This window comes from Pleurodeles waltl, chromosome 5, assembly GCF_031143425.1.
Source record: "Pleurodeles waltl isolate 20211129_DDA chromosome 5, aPleWal1.hap1.20221129, whole genome shotgun sequence".
NCBI lineage: Eukaryota > Metazoa > Chordata > Amphibia > Caudata > Salamandridae > Pleurodeles > Pleurodeles waltl.
The window spans coordinates 21,915,047-21,935,004 of NC_090444.1; the positions used below are offsets into that span (position 1 = coordinate 21,915,047).

Consider the following 19,958-nt stretch of genomic DNA (forward strand, 5'->3'; position numbering starts at 1 on the left):
TCCCCAAGACCCTGAAAAGTGAGTGCAAAGTGCACCAAAGTTCCCCTAAGGACAAAATAGTCGTGTTAGAGGAAAAATGCAAGGAAAACACAAATCAGCAATGCAACAACGATGGATTCCTGTCTGAAGGTACCTGTGGAACAAGGGGACCAAGTCCAAAAGTCACAAGCAGCTCGGAGATGGGCAGATGCCCAAGAAATGCCAGCGGTTGGTGCAAAGAAGCTCTTACTAGGCTGAAGAACTGTGAATACTGCAGGAACGACAAGGGCTAGAGACTTCCCCTTTGGAGGATGGATCCCCCACGCCTTGGAGAGTCGTGCAGAAGTGTTTTCCCGCCGGATGGACGCCAACAAGCCTTGCTACACGCAAATCGTGCGTTTGGCGTTTTTGGACACTGCTGGGGCCCAGGAGGGACCAGGAGGTCGCAAATTGGACCTGCAGAGAGAGGGGACGTCGAGCAAGACAAAGAGCCCTCACTGAAGCAGGTAGCACCCGGAGAAGTGCCAGAAACAGGCACTACGAGGATGCGTGAAACGGTGCTCGCCGAAGTTGCACAAAGGAGTCCCACGTCGCCGGAGACCAACTTAGAAAGTCGTGCAATGCAGGTTAGAGTGCCGTGGACCCAGGCTTGGCTGTGCACACAGGATTTCCGCCGGAAGTGCACAGGGGCCGGAGAAGCTTGCAAAGTCGCGGTTCCCAGCAATGCAGCCCAGCGAGGTGAGGCAAGGACTTACCTCCACCAAACTTGGGCTGAAGAGTCACTGGACTGTGGGGGTCACTTGGACGGTGTCGCTGGATTCGAGGGACCTCGCTCGTCGTGCTGAGAGGAGACCCAAGGGACCGGAGATGCAGCTTTTTGGTGCCTGCGGTTGCAGGGGGAAGATTCCGTCGACCCACGGGAGATTTCTTCGGAGCTTCTGGTGCAGAGAGGAGGCAGACTACCCCCACAGCATGCACAAGCAGGAAAACAGTCGAGAAGGCGGCAGGATCAGCGTTACAGAGTTGCAGTAGTCGTCTTTGCTACTATGTTGCAGGTTTGCAGGCTTCCAGCGCGGTCAGCGGTCGATTCCTTATCAGAAGGTGAAGAGGGAGATGCAGAGGAACTCGGCTGAGCTCATGCATTCGTTATCTAAAGTTTCCCCAGAGACAGAGACCCTAAATAGCCAGAAAAGAGGGTTTGGCTACCTAGGAGAGAGGAAAGGCTACTAACACCTGAAGGAGCCTATCACAAGGAGTCTCTGACGTCACCTGGTGGCACTGGCCACTCAGAGCAGTCCAGTGTGCCAGCAGCACCTCTGTTTCCAAGATGGCAGAGGTCTGGAGCACACTGGAGGAGCTCTGGACACCTCCCAGGGGAGGTGCAGGTCAGGGGAGTGGTCACTCCCCTTTCCTTTATCCAGTTTCGCGCCAGAGCAGGGGCTAAGGGGTCCCTGAACCGGTGTAGACTGGCTTATGCAGAATTGGGCACCTCTGTGCCCAACAAAGCATTTCCAGAGGCTGGGGGAGGCTACTCCTCCCCTGCCTTCACACCATTTTCCAAAGGGAGAGGGTGTCACACCCTCTCTCAGAGGAAGTTCTTTGTTCTGCCATCCTGGGCCAGGCCTGGCTGGACCCCAGGAGGGCAGATGCCTGTCTGAGGGGTTGGCAGCAGCAGCAGCTGCAGAGAAACCCCAGGAAGGGCAGTCTGGCAGTACCAGGGTCTGTGCTACAGACCACTGGGATCATGGAATTGTACCAACAATGCCAGGATGGCATAGAGGGGGCAATTCCATGATCATAGACATGTTACATGGCCATATTCGGAGTTACCATGGTGAAGCTACATATAGGTAGTGACCTATATGTAGTGCACGCGTGTAATGGTGTCCCCGCACTCACAAAGTTCAGTGAATTGGCTCTGAACAATGTGGGGGCACCTTGGCTAGTGCCAGGGTGCCCTCACACTAAGTAACTTTGCACCTAACCTTTACCAGGTAAAGGTTAGACATATAGGTGACTTATAAGTTACTTAAGTGCAGTGTAAAATGGCTGTGAAATAACGTGGACGTTATTTCACTCAGGCTGCAGTGGCAGGCCTGTGTAAGAATTGTTAGAGCTCCCTATGGGTGGCAAAAGAAATGCTGCAGCCCATAGGGATCCCCTGGAACCCCAATACCCTGGGTACCTCAGTACCATATACTAGGGGATTATAAGGGTGTTCCAGTAAGCCAATGTAAATTGGTAAAAATGGTCACTAGCCTGTCAGTGACAATTTGGAAAGAAATGAGAGAGCATAACCACTGAGGTTCTGATTAGCAGAGCCTCAGTGAGACAGTTAGTCACTACACAGGTAACACATACAGGCACACTTATGAGCACTGGGGCACTGGGTTACCAGGGTCCCAGTGACACATACAACTAAAACAACATATATACAGTGAAAAATGGGGGTAACATGCCAGGCAAGATGGTACTTTCCTACAGTAACACACTGCATATAACCGTAACCAGAGGAGAGCAGGTTTACACCATAAACTGACGTGAGTAACACACTGCATATAAGGAGGGCAGGTTTACATCGTAGACTAATGTGAGTGACACACTGCATAGAACCGTAACCAAAGGAGAGCAGGTTTACACCATAAACTGATGTGAGTAACACACAGCATACAACCGTATCCGAAGGAGAGCAGGTTTACACCATAAACTGACGTGAGTAACACACTGCATATAACCGTAACCAAAGGAGAGCAGGTTTACACCATAAACTGACGTGAGTAACACTGCATATAACCGTAACCGAAGGAGAGCAGGTTTACACCATAAACTGACGTGAGTAACACACTGCACATAACCGTAACCGAAGGAGGGCAGGTTTACACCATAAACTGACGTGAGTAACACACTGCACATAACCGTAACCGAAGGAGCGCAGGTTTACACCATAAACTGACGTGAGTAACACACTGCACATAACCGTAACCGAAGGAGAGCAGGTTTACACCATAAACTGACGTGAGTAACGCACTGCATACAACCGTATCTGAAGGAGAGCAGGTTTACACCATAAACTGACGTGAGTAACACACTGCATATAACCGTAACCGAAGGAGAGCAGGTTTACACCATAAACTGATGGGAGTAACACACTGCATATAACCGTAACCGAAGGAGAGCAGGTTTACACCGTAAACTGATGTGAGTAACACACTGCATATAACCGTAACCGAAGAAGGGCAGGTTTACATCGTAGACTAATGTGAGTGACACACTGCATATAACCGTAACCGAAGGAGGGCAGGTTTACACCATAAACTGATGTGAGTAACACACTGCATATAACGGTAACCGAAGGAGAGCAGGTTTACACCATAAACTGACGTGAGTAACACACTGCATATAACTGTAACCGAAGGAGGGCAGGTTTACACCATAAACTGACGTGAGTAACACACTGCATATAACTGTAACCGAAGGAGGGCAGGTTTACACCATAAACTGACGTGAGTAACACACTGCATATAACCGTAACCGAAGGAGAGCAGGTTTACACCATAAACTGACGTGAGTAACACACTGCATACAACCGTATCCGAAGGAGAGCAGGTTTACACCATAAACTGACGTGAGTAACACACTGCATATAACCGTAACCGAAGGAGAGCAGGTTTACACCATAAACTGACGTGAGTAACACACTGCATATAACCGTAACCGAAGGAGAGCAGGTTTACATCATAGACTAACGTGAGTAACACACTGCATACAACCGTATCCGAAGGAGAGCAGGTTTACACCATAAACTGACATAGTAACACACTGCATATAACGGTAACCGAAGGAGAGCAGGTTTACACCATAAACTGACGTGAGTAACACACTGCATATAACTGTAACCGAAGGAGGGCAGGTTTACACCATAAACTGACGTGAGTAACACACTGCATATAACTGTAACCGAAGGAGAGCAGGTTTGCACCATAAACTGACGTGAGTAACACACTGCATATAACCGTAACCGAAGGAGCGCAGGTTTACACCATAAACTGATGTGAGTAACACACTGCATATAACGGTAACCGAAGGAGAGCAGGTTTACACAATAAACTGATGTGAGTAACACACTGCATATAACCGTAACCGAAGGAGCTCAGGTTTACACAATAAACTGATGTGAGTAACACACTGCATATAACCGTAACCAGAGGAGAGCAGGTTTACACCATAAACTGACGTGAGTAACACACTGCATATAAGGAGGGCAGGTTTACATCGTAGACTAATGTGAGTGACACACTGCATATAACCGTAACCAAAGGAGAGCAGGTTTACACCATAAACTGATGTGAGTAACACACAGCATACAACCGTATCCGAAGGAGAGCAGGTTTACACCATAAACTGACGTGAGTAACACACTGCATATAACTGTAACCAAAGGAGAGCAGGTTTACACCATAAACTGACGTGAGTAACACTGCATATAACCGTAGCCGAAGGAGAGCAGGTTTACACCATAAACTGACGTGAGTAACACACTGCATATAACCGTATCCGAAGGAGAGCAGGTTTACACCATAAACTGACATAGTAACACACTGCATATAACCGTAACCGAAGGAGAGCAGGTTTACACCATAAACTGATGTGAGTAACACACTGCATACAACCGTATCCGAAGGAGAGCAGGTTTACACCATAAACTGACGTGAGTAACACACTGCATATAACCGTAACCGAAGGAGAGCAGGTTTACACCATAAACTGACGTGAGTAACACACTGCATATAACCGTAACCGAAGGAGAGCAGGTTTACATCATAGACTAACGTGAGTAACACACTGCATACAACCGTATCCGAAGGAGAGCAGGTTTACACCATAAACTGACATAGTAACACACTGCATATAACCGTAACCGAAGGAGGGCAGGTTTACACTATAAACTGACATGAGTAACACACTGCATACAACCGTAACCGAAGGAGAGCAGGTTTACACCATAAACTGATGTGAGTAACACACTGCATATAACCGTAACCGAAGGAGAGCAGGTTTACATCATAGACCAACTTGAGTAACACACTGCATATAACCGTAACCGAAGGAGAGCAGGTTTACACCATAAACTGATGTGAGTAACACACTGCATATAACCGTAACCGAAGGAGAGCAGGTTTACATCATAGACTAACGTGAGTAACACACTGCATACAACCGTAACCGAAGGAGAGGAGGTTTACACCATAAACTGATGTGAGTAACACACTGCATATAACCGTAACCGAAGGAGAGCAGGTTTACATCATAGACCAACGTGAGTAACACACTGCGTACAACCGTATCCGAAGGAGAGCAGGTTTACATCATAGACCAACGTGAGTAACACCCTACATACAACCGTATCCGTAGGAGAGCAGGTTTACACCATAAACTGATGTGAGTAACACACTGCATATAACCGTAACCGAAGGAGAGCAGGTTTACATCATAGACTAATGTGAGTAACACACTGCATACAACCGTATCCGAATGAGAGCAGGTTTACATCATAGACCAACGTGAGTAACACCCTACATACAACCGTAACCGAAGGAGAGCATGTTTACACCGTAAACTGATGTCAGTAACACACTGCATATAACCGTAACCGAATGAGAGCAGGTTTACAGCGTAAACTAACGTGATCAACAGAAGCTGATAAGTGGCAGGAGCAATTGTCAACCCTAAGCGCATTACTTTAAACTGGAATAATCGCTAGGGTTCACAAATGTGAACTTCCTCTTGGCAGTAGGTTAAAAAAAGTCCAATTTGAAAGCAGCCTCTGGTCCAATCACAAGTGCTCAAGCACTTTGCAGCACCAGCTATTCCACAAGCTCATCAGCTCCAGAGATTGGCTGTGCATCCGTCTTTGTAGCTTTGTTCAGGGCTCTGTAGTCCACACACAAGCACACGTCTGTGCAATCTAGCACAATCACCTCTGGACTGTCCCAAGGGTTCCAATATCTCTCAATGACTCCCAAGTCCAACATTCTAGTCACTTCACCCATAATGCACTCCTAAACCTGGCCAGACGTGACGATTCCTGTTAAGGGAGACTATCTCCTTTGTCGATCTCATGGAAACAGACTAGAATCAGCAAGACAGCCTGTGCCTCCCTACACTCTCTACTGCCCAGGTTCCCACTTGGGGCGAGCGGTGCCCCTTCCACTGACCCATTCTTCATGTGACTCTGAAGACAGACGAGGAGAGCGGCTCTTCTTCCATCTACTTCTTTTGCCATTTTTGTTTTTCTTAGTGTTCAAAATAGTACATATACATGATGTAGGAGGCTGGCCCAGTGTTTGGTGAACACCTTATAATGGGTCCAGACAACCCTTATGAGATAGTGTTACAGTGTCTAGATAGCCAGGGCTCTAGTGGTAGCTGTGGTGCGCAGCCAAGACTTATCTAGGAGGAGTGTGAAGCACTTGCAATACCACAGCAGCCACGCAGCAACTTATCACACCTGAAAGGAATCGCACAGTGTTACAAAAATAAATGTAGTTTATTACAGGAACACCAAACTAGATTACTGTAAGCAAACCCCCTTCTGGAGGTAAGTACACACAAAATATACAAAGGTAAGTATTAGGAAATAGCACAAAATAGGGCCCTATGTGGAGTGGGGGCAAACCATATACTAAAATAGTGGAATGCGAGGATGGGTCCCCACCAGAGGATGTGGAGTAGTTGGCCAAGGGCAGATACAGATTGGAACCCCAAAAGTCAAGTATCTAGAAGACCCCCAGCGTCCAGGAGAGCAAAGGTAAGTAACCTGGTCGTCCCGTAGGCTAGGGGACTTGTAATTGGAATATTACAAGAGCATAACCAGACTGGTGAAACTCATCAGTGGATTACAGATGAAGAGAACCTGCGAAAGGAGACCAAGTCCAGTCGATGCAGGAGTGTCTAGGTAGGGCAGGAGGCAAAGCCCACCCTTCTTCTGGGTGAAGATCCGGGTCGACGGTGGTGGATTAAGTCCAGCTGCAGAGTCCAGGAGCTGCAGAAGAGTCCCTGAAGTCACCTAGGCGCTGTCCCTCGAAGGTCACCAAATTGCAGATGGGTCAGTGGTCAGGAGGACCACCAACAAGCACAAGCAAATGCAACTGGAGCTGTTGAAGATTTGCAGAACTGAAGAGGACCAGAAAGGTCCTAGGGACTCGACCCTGGGAGCAGAGTCCGGGCTGACCCTAAGATAACAGAAAGCCAGCAGAAGCAGTTGGAGCCACCATGAGCAACCCATCGGCAGCAGGCACTGTAAGTCGCAGTGAGGCCGAGGCAGCACATCTGAAGAGGAGTCCCACGTCGCAGGAGCAGCAGAGAGGAGACTGTTGTTGCAGAGATAGATTGTTGGGGACCGTGGCTACTTGGAGCCTGAAGATCCCTCGGAGCAGGATTCAACCAGCCTTGGTTGCTGTAATAGTCGCGGTGCACAGGGATCCTGTCCTGGAGGAAGATACAAGGGCTCACCGTCTCCCAAGTTGGACAGAAGGCAGAAAGGACCCAGAGGACCCCTCAGAACCACCACTTGTGTTGGGGATACTTCACATGTCCGGAGGACACCAGATTCCAGCAGCCGGGTGTAATTGCCTTAGGTGCCTGTGGGTGCAGGGGAGTGACTTGTTCACTCCAAGGGAGTTTCCTTCTTGCTTCTTTGGTGCAGCTGAAGTCTTACCAACTCCAGGGGATGCACAGCTGTAGAAATATTGCAAGTTGCTGACAAGAGCAACAGAAACAATGTTGCAAGGAGAGGTCATCTCAGTGTGGCCGTCCTGTTCAGTTCCTGTGGAGTTCAGCAGCCGTTTCGGTGGCCATGAGCAGAAGAGCTCATTACAGAGGAGTCCTGGTGGAGTCTTGCACACCGAATCTGGGGACCCACCTGCAAGGGAGTCCCTACATAGCCCAAAAAGGGGCTTGATCCCTTTGCAAGGTGACCACCTATCAGAGGGGTCACTGACGTCATCTGCCTAATCTGACCATTCAGATGCTCCCAGGAGCCTCTGCCCATCTTGTTTTTAAGATGGCAGAATCAAGTGGCCACCTGGAGGTGCTCTGGGCACCACCCCTGGGGTGGTAATGAACAGCCGAGTCGTCACTCCCCTTTCCTTTGTTCAGATTTGGGCCAGAGTAGGGAGTGTGGGTCCCTGGACTGGTGCAAACCAGATTATGCAAATGTGCCCTTCAAAGCAAGCCGATGACGTGGGGAGGCTACCCCTCCCCAGCCTTGTAATACCTATTTCCAAGGGAAAGGAGGTTCACCCCTCTCCCACAGGAAACGCTTTGTTCTGCCTTCCCCTGCTTTAGCTGTTGAAGCAGCAGGAGGGCAGAATCCCGTCGGAGGGGCTGCAGCAGCGTGGGCTGCTCGCAGATCCTGGAAGACTGGTAGGAGCAATTCTGGGGGGGGGTCCTTTAATCAGCCCCCAGAGTGCATGCATTCATGCCACCAATACTTGCATCAGTATTAGGGGTATGACTCTGACATGTTTAATACCAAACATGGGTAGGTTTGGAGTTACCATTATGTAGCTGGAACATAGGTAGTGACCTATGGCCAGCACATAGCTAAAATGGCTTTGCCGCACTTACGAAGTCCAGGGAACCGGAACTGGAGTTCGTAGAGGTACCTCTGCTTCCGCAACGATGCCCACACACATAGGGACTTGCACCCTTTCCTTAGGGCCAGCATGATCTACCATAGGGGTGACTTACAGTGACCTGGTGTAGTGACCGGTAATGAAAGGGTGCATGCACCTTTTTATGCAGGCTGCATTGGCAGGCCTGCAGACACAGTTTGCATGGCCCCCCGGGTGGCATAATACATGCTGCAACCCATTGGGTACCCCTGGTGTACCAATGCCCATGGTACCTAAGTACCATATACTAGGGACTTACAGGGGTACACCAGTATGCCAAATGTGCAGTGTGAAGGATACCCAATCAAATTTAGAGAGAGCACAATCCCTGGGGTCCTGGTTAGCAGGATCCCAGTGAAAACAGTCTAAGTACACGGGATAGCAGGAGACAGTGCGGGTAACCATGGCAGAAAGAGGGACTTTCCTACACATTACTGATGCATTTATTCAATAACGTTATAGATGTGTATTAATGAAACCAATTGCATGTTAATCAAACTGTAGAAAAAACCATAACAGGTAAGCTATAGGAGAAGCTTGCTTGTTCAGGCTGGTAAACAGCCAAGGCATGTTGCTGCCATTATGTACCTACTGGGGTGTATTTCAGTCCTGGCAGGAAGGGACTCATGACTCAGTTTATCACAGAAACCTGTGCTTAATAATTAGTCATTGTTAGTTTCTGCTTCCTGGTTTCCTGCAGGTGGTCTGGTCAGGTTTCAGAGGATGTTTCTCCAGTGTTGGGTCCAGTTTGCTACTTTTCTTGCTGTGTCTTTGATGCTTCTCTCCAGAGTACCTTCACCCAGGGCCCATGTGTCCCTGCCATCTGCCAGTTGTGAATGTCAGGACTTCAAGCAGATCCCTTTCTGGATCAATAGTTCTTTTGGCACAATTACAGCTAAATCCGTAAAAGTGCTCTCCGCTTCATTCTGTCTGGGCCAAGGGTTAAGAAGGCCATGTTGACCAGTTAGCACAGTCATTTGATCAGTTGTCTTGTTTATCAGGGGTAGGACCAGACCATGTGGAAAAGAGTTGCAGCTGAATTTCTGGGAACATGCTGAGGGGGGAAAGTATGTGTGATGTAGATGATTGAACTGGATACCTTTAAAATTGATGTCTCTGAAGACTTTGACCACGTGCCTGAGGGCTATTCAGCATTCCAGGTCTCATTCCAGGTGTCGGGCTACGCAGCATTCCAGGTGTCGGGCTACGCAGCATTCCAGGTGTCGGGCTACGCAGCATTCCAGGTGTCGGGCTACGCAGCTTTCCAGGTGTCGGGCTACGCAGCTTTCCAGGTGTCGGGCTACGCATCTTTCCAGGTGTCGGGCTACGCAGCATTCCAGGTCTCATTCCAGGTGTCGGGCTACGCAGCATTCCAGGTGTCGGGCTACGCAGCATTCCAGGTGTCGGGCTACGCAGCATTCCAGGTGTCGGGCTACGCAGCGTTCCAGGTGTCGGGCTACGCAGCGTTCCAGGTGTCGGGCTACGCAGCGTTCCAGGTGTCGGGCTACGCAGCTTTCCAGGTGTCGGGCTACGCAGCTTTCCAGGTGTCGGGCTACGCAGCTTTCCAGGTGTCGGGCTACGCAGCTTTCCGGGTCTCGGGCTACGCACCATTCCGGGTCTCGGGCTATGCACCATTCCGGGTCTCGGGCTATGCACCATTCCGGGTCTCAGGCTATGCACCATTCCGGGTCTCAGGCTATGCACCATTCCGGGTCTCAGGCTATGCACCATTCCGGGTCTCAGGCTATGCACCATTCCGGGTCTCAGGCTATGCACCATTCCAGGTCTCAGGCTATGCACCATTCCAGGTCTCAGGCTATGCAGCATACTGGGTCTGAGGCTATGCATCATTTTGTTCTAGGCCCTTTTGGTCACCTGTCGTGATTGGCCTACAGCAATACTATTTATCTCTTCTCTTTAAGACGGCACCCACCCGAGTGGTACTTATCCGAAGGGGGTTGTGGGGCTTGCTCCTTCGCACAGCTGTTTATGAACTGTGACTTTCCAATTTGCTGTCACTGCATTCCCTGACTTTTGTCCTGGCACCATGCGAGCATTGAGGGTTCTGCAGGCCATCTCGCAGCACACTGTAAAAGTCTTTTATTATTTTTTGTTATTCACAAAGGTAAAGTTAGACCAAGGGCCTAACTTTACTACCAGTAAAGTTAGGTCCTCCTTACGAGTCTGGCAGTCCAAGGGCCACCAGACTCACGGTGACGGTCATACCACTGTGCCCCAGGGGGTCTGACCACGACATCAGAACCCTGGGGAGTGGATCTGCCAGGGTACCGCCGTCACCACCGGGAAAATGGTTCCCAATGGGCTGACGGCAGTCTGAGCTGTGGTGAGCCACGCCGGAGCTGCACTCAGTGCCGCCATGCTGATTACAGCTCAACTTTCCACCAGCTTCTCCATGGTGGGCACGCCAGCAGGGGGCCACGGGGGGCCTGCACTGCCCACGCACCGGCACCACTGGTGGGCACTCCTGGGGCTGGCTTTGAACTTGGGGGGTATCGCAGCGCTGGTCAGGTCTATTATCCAGGTCATGGGGCACATGGTGATTACTGGTCAGTACTTATCTGAGTGTCAGTTCCGTGGCACTTCTGTCAGGTGATGAAAGCTTGGAAATCATAGGTTATGCCCAAGTGATAACACTAAGGAGTCCAAGATGCCTAGGAGTCCCTATTGGCTAGAAAGGAAGCATGACAGCTGCCTCTTTGTCAAAGGCCCTTTTGATTTGTGCTTCATTGTCTGTAATGGTTTCTAGACACGCTGGAGGGGAGGTCCCTGCACACACTCAAGTGTGATGGATCATTAACTGCAAGGATTCTGTTTCTTCAGGCAGCTCTATTTAGCTTTTGGCTTCTTTTACTCTCCCTGCTGGCACCCTGCGTGCAGCAGTGCTTAATTTGAACCGGTGGTTTTCGCTACGGGGCACCACTACTTATTTTTGAGGGCCAGTACTTATTTTTCTGCTTCAAGCATTTACTGCGAGCAAAAGACACATATGAAAAAGATGGAAGTAGAGAAAAGAGAAAAAGCGTGACAAAGAGAGAAAGCAGAAAGCTGCAAAAGTGAGGTGAGGGGGCAGGGAGTGACTGTAAATGGATTCAAGGGGACCAATATGGCTTCAGAATTAGGCTGCCTCAGTACTGTGTGCTCACACATTTAAATTCAGCAGACGATTGTTTAAAGGAGAGCTCTGTGCACCAGCATCTTTTTATTTACAAATTAAGCACTGGTGTGCAGATTGTAGGTTGGCCCCTTAAGGTGGCACAATACAAGCAGCAGTGCTCTGGGACCCTCTCTAGTACCCAACCTAAGTATCGGGGCCATCATTTGCCAGGGACTTACAGTGGCACTGGACTGTGTGCCAATTAGATGCATTTAGAGATTTTACCTCATTTTCGGGAATGGGTGCTGGCACTGGGGGCCTGGTTAGCAGGGACCCAGTGCACCTCGGTCGAAAAATCCCAGTGCTAGTGAGCAAAAGCTGGGGGAGACCATTTGAAGGAGGCCCTTCCCTCCAGCCACTACCCGCATGGGCATCCTGTCAGGGCAGTTCTGTTTAGCTCTTGGCATCTTTCCAGACGCCAGGGGCACAGAGCTGGTGTGTGGCAGACGCAGCGCTTTACGAGCCTCATTAACTGAAGCTCTGCCTGGGAATCAGTATTCGCGATTGCAAAAGACCCCTTTCGCAATGTGCAGCTCATTAACCGGCTCTCGTAGCGCCTTGTGGAGCACCAGCTTGGCAGCGTGACGGAGGCGCTCCCTTCTTGCGCAAGGGAGAGTGTCTGGGACGTGTCAGCTCGGCTGCAGTCCCAATGCTCTGGAAGGATGGAGGTCTGATGTCCCTCGCAGGACCCCTGCCGGCACAACACTAAGGATCCTTTGGGGGGCCACTCAGCGCCCCCTGTGAATGGGACACTTGGGGTGAGCCTGGCATTATAACGGTCGGATTGCGACCCCTCCCTGCTCGCAGGCCAGCGGGTGAAACCTTTCACACCCGGGGTTACAAAGGGGATCGGCCCCATCACTTGCTTTTATCTGGAGATGCTGTTCCCTTAATGTGTTTAGAAATGCTTCTAACCTTTATAAGGTCATCCCCGGCTTATTTGTGGTGAAGGGTATGGGGTGGAGGGAGTCCCTGGCTGAGGGCCCTGGCGGCGCGCGCTGTGACCTCATGATCATTAAACCCCCTCGGCCCAGCCACACCCCCTAAACCCCTCACACACCTCTGACCCCCTCCTTGGCAGCCATGGACGGCAATTCACCCAAAGGCCAGGGGTGTGGAGGTGACGTCACACCTTTTCACCTTTACGTTCACTCACACACATGCTTACACATACACGATCACACATGCGCACACTCTCCCATAAACGCGCTGTCACACAACATGCACTTAAAAGCACTTGCTGCCGACCTCAGAGCTCTTTATTACTCATCATTCCTGGATTAAAACATTAAAAACCAAAGAGATTCGAGCCCCAGATGATGTCTGTAAGGACCAACTGCCCCTGTGTCCCTGGCAGGGGGGCTCCACAGTGGCGAGGGAGCCCCCCGGCTCAGCCAGCAGCATGTGCGGAGGGGTAGAGTGCACCTAACTGCGCATGTGTGTTTGGCCAGCCAAACACCTCTCCGCACTTAGGATTCTCCAACCCAGCTACGTACACCGCCGGGCTGGAGAAACTGCACAGACTCCCACGCGGTGTCTGAGCGGCAAATCAAGCCGCTCAGACCAATCCTGCTGCCACTCTCGTGCTAGGTTCACCATGAGAGCAGCACCAGGAATGTTGGGAGCCTCTGCTGGTGTCCCAGGATACCAACACCATCGAGAGGGAACAGGAGCGAGCCGGCCGGCATCAGAAAGCTAAGGGGTTTTGTTTATTTATTTTATTTTATTTTATTTCACCCCCAACCCCTTCCTCTGCGCGCCCCTCCCCTTGAGATTTGCAGCAGCCACCGCTGGTTCCTAGCACTGATTTAGCCATCTCCGAGGCCAGGAGTTGCAAATGCAGTACCAGGGGTCGCAAGGGCCAAGCTTTGGGTCGCAGCTGCAACCCCTGGTGACCCCGTCCATGCTAACAGACCCTCTCCCCTTTTAACTTTGCCACCTTAAACTGTTTATCTAAGAAATCCTATGTCCTACAATGTGTCATTGAAGTGCCAACACTTACTTTCTTCTGCCTCCCACAGGAAGTCTATGCTGCCTCCTGCACCTTCTTCCATCAGAATTTTCCCTTCACACCTCTTTCCCTACCTTTTCCATCTCTTCCCCCTACCTTTCCCATCTCAGCCCCCTACCTTTCCCATCTCTTCACCTACCCATCCCATCTCGTCCCCCTACCTTTCCCATCTCTTCCCCTACCCATCCCATCTCTTCTCCTACCTTTCCCATCTCTTCCACTACCCTTCCCATCTCTTCCACTACCCTTCTCATCTCTTTCCCTACCCTTCACATCTCTTTCCCTACCCTTCACATCTCTTTCCCTACCCTTCACATCTCTTCCCCTACCTTTCCCATCTCTTCCCCTACCTTTCCCATCTCTTCCCCTACCTTTCCCATCTCTTCCCCTACCTTTCCCATCTCTTCTCCTACCCTTCCCATCTCTTCTCCTACCCTTCCCATCTCTTCTCTTACCCTTCCCATCTCTTCCACTACCCTTCACATCTCTTCCCCACCTCTTACCCACCCTTCACATCTCTTCCCCTACCCTTCACACCTCTTCCCCCTACCCTTCACACCTCTTCCCCTACCATTCACGTCTTCACCTACCCGTCCCATCTCTTGCCCTACCCTTCCCATCTCTTGCCCTACCCTTCCCATCTCTTGCCCTACCCTTCCCATCTTGTCCCCTACCCTTCACATCTCTTCCTCTACCCTTCCCATCTCTTCCCCTACCCTTCCCATCTCTTCCCCTACCCTTCCCATCTCTTCACCTACCCTTCACATCTATTCCCCTACCCTTCACATCTATTCCCCTACCCTTCACATCTCTTCCCTTACCCTTCATATCTCTTCCCCTACCCTTCACATGTTTCCCTCTACCCTTCACATCTATTCTCCTACCCATCACAACTCTCCCTCTACCCTTCGCATCTCTTCTCCTACCTTTCACATCTCTTCCCCTACCCTTCACATGTTTCCCTCTGCCCTTCACATCTATTCTCCTACCCTTCACAGCACTTCCTCTACCCTTCACATCTCTTCTCCTACCCTTCATATCTCTCCCCTACCCTTCACCTGTTTCCCTCTACCCTTCACATCTCTTCTCCTACCCTTCATATCTCTCCCCTACCCTTCACCTGTTTCCCTCTACCCTTCACAACTCTTCCTTTACCCTTCACAACTCTTCCTCTACCCTTCACATCTCTTCCCCTACCCTTCCCATCTCTTCCCCTACCCTTCCCATCTCTTCCCCTACCCTTCCCATCTCTTCCCCTACCCTTCCCATCTATTCCTCTACCCTTCACATCTATTCCTCTACCCTTCACATCTCTTCCCCTACCCTTCACATGTTTCCCTCTACCCTTCACATCTATTCTCCTACCCTTCAGAACGCTTCCTCTACCCTTCACATCTCTTCTCCTACCCTTCACAACTCTTCCCCTACCCTTCACATCTCTTCCCCTACCCTTCACATCTCTTCCCCTACCCTTCACGTCTCTTCCCCTACCCTTCACATCTCTTCCTCTACCCTTCACAACTCTTCCTCTACCCTTCACATCTCTTTCAATTCCTTTAACACCTCTTACCCTACCCTTCACATCTCCTCCCCTTGCCTTATCCCAAGATGTTTCTTTTTCTTCCACCATACACACCCTCCACAGAGGGGTTCTTTCTGTCCCCTGAAATCTGTCCCTTGTCCTCCATCAGTCCTCAGCACCTCCATCATCTTTATTGAATAAATTCTTCCCCCCACCCTGAGCGTGCGCACATGTTCCTCAGTAACCAACCTGCCTCTGCCAATGACATCCAATATTCCCATCATTCACTGCTCCAAAGCCCATCACTTCCTTCATTTTCTTGTGTGCCTCGTTAATGGCCTCTGGCTTCTTGGCACCCTTCCATACTCGCTTGTCCAACAGTGACCAGACACTGGTTGTCCTGTCCCACCTCTCATGTATGGACCCCAAATCTTTCATCATCAAGGTGTGTCGGCAGCTAAACAAAATCCTTCTTTCCCCAGATGTCTTCAACTCTGGTCTAGCCCTGATGCCGCCCAATTCTCACCAACAAGGGCAGCAGTTACCCCCCCCCCAGCACCCACATTTCTGTTGACAAATGCATCGCCTTCAGGAGCCTTCCTATTGGGCTCAAATCATCGCCAGCCGTGGATCTGAGCTAACTAGGCTGATGCTGTGCCTGGACCCACAGCCTGGATACCCACACCGGTGATTAGAGCACTCTGCAAATCCTGATTGATTGATTGATTGGGTGACTAGTGTTCCCACAGGCAGCATTGTACTCCTTGTGTGCTCACTTACTTCAGATTCCTCAAACAAAAAGATCTGACAATGAGGCAGACCATTTGCTTCGCAGTGGAACTCTCTTCCTCTCAGTTTTGAAATTTAAGAAGCAACAACTTACGTCTCAGCTGTTCCGATGATAGACCGTTCACTCGTTACTCCACCAATCAGCACAAGGGAACCCTTCAGTAACAGAGCGCTTAACATGTTCCCATGTTAACATGTTCCCCGTCATCTGCCTAATCTGACCATTCAGATGCTCCCAGGAGCCTCTGCCCATCTTGTTTTTAAGATGGCAGAATCGAGTGGCCACCTGGAGGTGCTCTGGGCACCACCCCTGGGGTGGTAATGAACGGCTGAGTGGTCACTCCCCTTTCCTTTGTTCAGATTTGGGCCAGAGTAGGGATTGTGGGTCCCTGGACTGGTGCAAACCAGATTATGCAAATGTGCCTTTCAAAGCAAGCCGATGACATGGGGAGGCTACCCCTCCCCAGCCTTGTAATACCTATTTCCAAGGGAAAGGAGGTTCACCCCTCTCCCACAGGAAACACTTTGCTCTGCCTTCCCCTGCTTTAGCTGTTGAAGCAGCAGGAGGGCAGAATCCTGTCTGAGGGGTTGCAGCTGCGTGGGCTGCTCGCAGATCCTGGAAGACTGGTAGGAGCAATTCTGGGGGGGGTCCTTTAATCAGCCCCCAAAGTGCATGGAATCATGCCACCAATACTTGCATCAGTATTAGGGGTATGACTGACATGTTTAATACCAAACATGGGTAGGTTTGGAGTTACCATTATGTAGCTGGAACATAGGTAGTGACCTACGGCCAGCACATAGCTAAAATGGCTTCGCCGCACTTACGAGGTCCAGGGAACCGGAACTGGAGTTCGTAGAGGTACCTCTGCTTCCGCAACGATGCCCACACACATAGGTACTTGCACCCTTTCCTTAGGGCCAGCATGACCTACCATAGGGGTGACTTACAGTGACCTGGTATAGGGACCGGTAATGAAAGGGTGCATGCACCTTTTAATGCAGGCTGCAATGGCAGCCTGCAGACACAGTTTGCATGGGCCCCCCGGGTGGCATAATACATGCTGCAACCTATGGGGTACCCCTGGTGTACCAATGCCCATGGTACCTAAGTACCATATACTAGGGACTTACAGGGGTACATCAGTATGCCAATTGTGCAGTGTGAAGGATACCCAATCAAATTTAGAGAGAGCACAATCCCTGGGGTCCTGGTTAGCAGGATCCCAGTGAAAACAGTCTAAGTACACGGGATAGCAGGAGACAGTGCGGGTAACCATGGCAGAAAGAGGGACTTTCCTACACATTACTGATGCATTTGTTCAATAACGTTATAGATGTGTATTAATGAAACCAATTGCATGTTAATCAAACTGTAGAAAAAACCATAACAGGTAAGCTATAGGAGAAGCTTGCTTGTTCAGGCTGGTAAACAGCCAAGGCACGTTGCTGCCATTATGTACCTACTGGGGTGTATTTCAGTCCTGGCAGGAAGGGACTCATGACTCAGTTTATCACAGAAACTTGTGATTAATAATTAATCATTGTTAGTTTCTGCTTCCTGGTTTCCTGCAGGTGGTCTGGTCAGGTTTCAGAGGATGTTTCTCCAGTGTTGGGTCCAGTTTGCTACTTTTCTTGCTGTGTCTTTGATGCTTCTCTCCAGAGTACCTTCACCCAGGGCCCATGTGTCCCTGCCATCTGCCAGTTGTGAATGTCAGGACTTCAAGCAGATCCCTTTCTGGATCAATAGTTCTTTTGGCACAATTACAGCTAAATCCGTAAAAGTGCTCTCCGCTTCATCCTGTCTGGGCCAAGGGTTAAGAAGGCCATGTTGACCAGTTAGCACAGTCATTTGATCAGTTGTCTTGTTTATCAGGGGTAGGACCAGACCATGTGGAAAAGAGTTGCAGCTGAATTTCTGGGAACATGCTGAGGGGGGAAAGTATGTGTGATGTAGATGATTGAACTGGATACCTTTAAAATTGATGTCTCTGAAGACTTTGACCACGAGCCTGAGGGCTATTCAGCATTCCAGGTCTCATTCCAGGTGTCGGGCTACGCAGCATTCCAGGTGTCGGGCTACGCAGCATTCCAGGTGTCGGGCTACGCAGCATTCCAGGTGTCGGGCTACGCAGCATTCCAGGTGTCGGGCTACGCAGCGTTCCAGGTGTCGGGCTACGCAGCGTTCCAGGTGTCGGGCTACGCAGCGTTCCAGGTGTCGGGCTACGCAGCTTTCCAGGTGTCGGGCTACGCAGCTTTCCAGGTGTCGGGCTACGCAGCTTTCCAGGTGTCGGGCTACGCAGCTTTCCAGGTGTCGGGCTACGCAGCTTTCCAGGTGTCGGGCTACGCAGCTTTCCGGGTCTCGGGCTACGCAGCTTTCCGGGTCTCGGGCTACGCAGCTTTCCGGGTCTCGGGCTACGCACCATTCCGGGTCTCAGGCTATGCACCATTCCGGGTCTCAGGCTATGCACCATTCCGGGTCTCAGGCTATGCACCATTCCGGGTCTCAGGCTATGCACCATTCCGGGTCTCAGGCTATGCACCATTCCAGGTCTCAGGCTATGCAGCATACTGGGTCTGAGGCTATGCATCATTTTGTTCTAGGCCCTTTTGGTCACCTGTCGTGATTGGCCTACAGCAATACTATTTATCTCTTCTCTTTAAGACGGCACCCACCCGAGTGGTACTTATCCGAAGGGGGTTGTGGGGCTTGCTCCTTCGCACAGCTGTTTATGAACTGTGACTTTCCAATTTGCTGTCACTGCATTCCCTGACTTTTGTCCTGGCACCATGCGAGCATTGAGGGTTCTGCAGGCCATCTCGCAGCACACTGTAAAAGTCTTTTATTATTTTTTGTTATTCACAAAGGTAAAGTTAGACCAAGGGCCTAACTTTACTACCAGTAAAGTTAGGTCCTCCTTACGAGTCTGGCAGTCCAAGGGCCACCAGACTCACGGTGACGGTCATACCACTGTGCCCCAGGGGGTCTGACCACGACATCAGAACCCTGGGGAGTGGATCTGCCAGGGTACCGCCGTCACCACCGGGAAAATGGTTCCCAATGGGCTGACGGCAGTCTGAGCTGTGGTGAGCCACGCCGGAGCTGCACTCAGTGCCGCCATGCTGATTACAGCTCAACTTTCCACCAGCTTCTCCATGGTGGGCACGCCAGCAGGGGGCCACGGGGGGCCTGCACTGCCCACGCACCGGCACCACTGGTGGGCACTCCTGGGGCTGGCTTTGAACTTGGGGGGTATCGCAGCGCTGGTCAGGTCTATTATCCAGGTCATGGGGCACATGGTGATTACTGGTCAGTACTTATCTGAGTGTCAGTTCCGTGGCACTTCTGTCAGGTGATGAAAGCTTGGAAATCATAGGTTATGCCCAAGTGATAACACTAAGGAGTCCAAGATGCCTATTGGCTAAAAAGGAAGCATGACAGCTGCCTCTTTGTCAAAGGCCCTTTTGATTTGTGCTTCATTGTCTGTAATGGTTTCTAGACACGCTGGAGGGGAGGTCCCTGCACACACTCAAGTGTGATTGGTCATTAACTGCAAGGATTCCGTTTCTTCAGGCAGCTCTATTTAGCTTTTGGCTTCTTTTACTCTCCCTGCTGGCACCCTGCGTGCAGCAGTGCTTAATTTGAACCGGTGGTTTTCGCTACGGGGCACCACTACTTATTTTTGAGGGCCAGTACTTATTTTTCTGCTTCAAGCATTTACTGCGAGCAAAAGACACCTATGAAAAAGATGGAAGAAGAGAAAAGAGAAAAAGCGTGACAAAGAGAGAAAGAAGAAAGCTGCAAGA

At 50.5% G+C, this 19,958-nt stretch overlaps 1 protein-coding gene across 5 annotated transcripts in view; it reads left to right on the forward strand.

Annotated features, from left to right (window-relative positions):
- The window catches only part of B4GALNT2 (beta-1,4-N-acetyl-galactosaminyltransferase 2 (SID blood group)), a 302,788-nt gene that overhangs the window by 61,121 nt on the left and 221,709 nt on the right, over positions 1-19,958 (forward strand). Inside the window, exon 1 of one of the 5 annotated variants that reach the window (XM_069233514.1) lies at positions 13,432-13,531. The exons of the other annotated variants lie outside the window; for them this stretch is intronic. The gene's annotated coding sequence lies outside the window, so the exon portion shown is untranslated. Of the gene's footprint in view, positions 1-13,431; positions 13,532-19,958 lie in introns of those variants that run through there. 5 annotated transcript variants of the gene reach the window in all.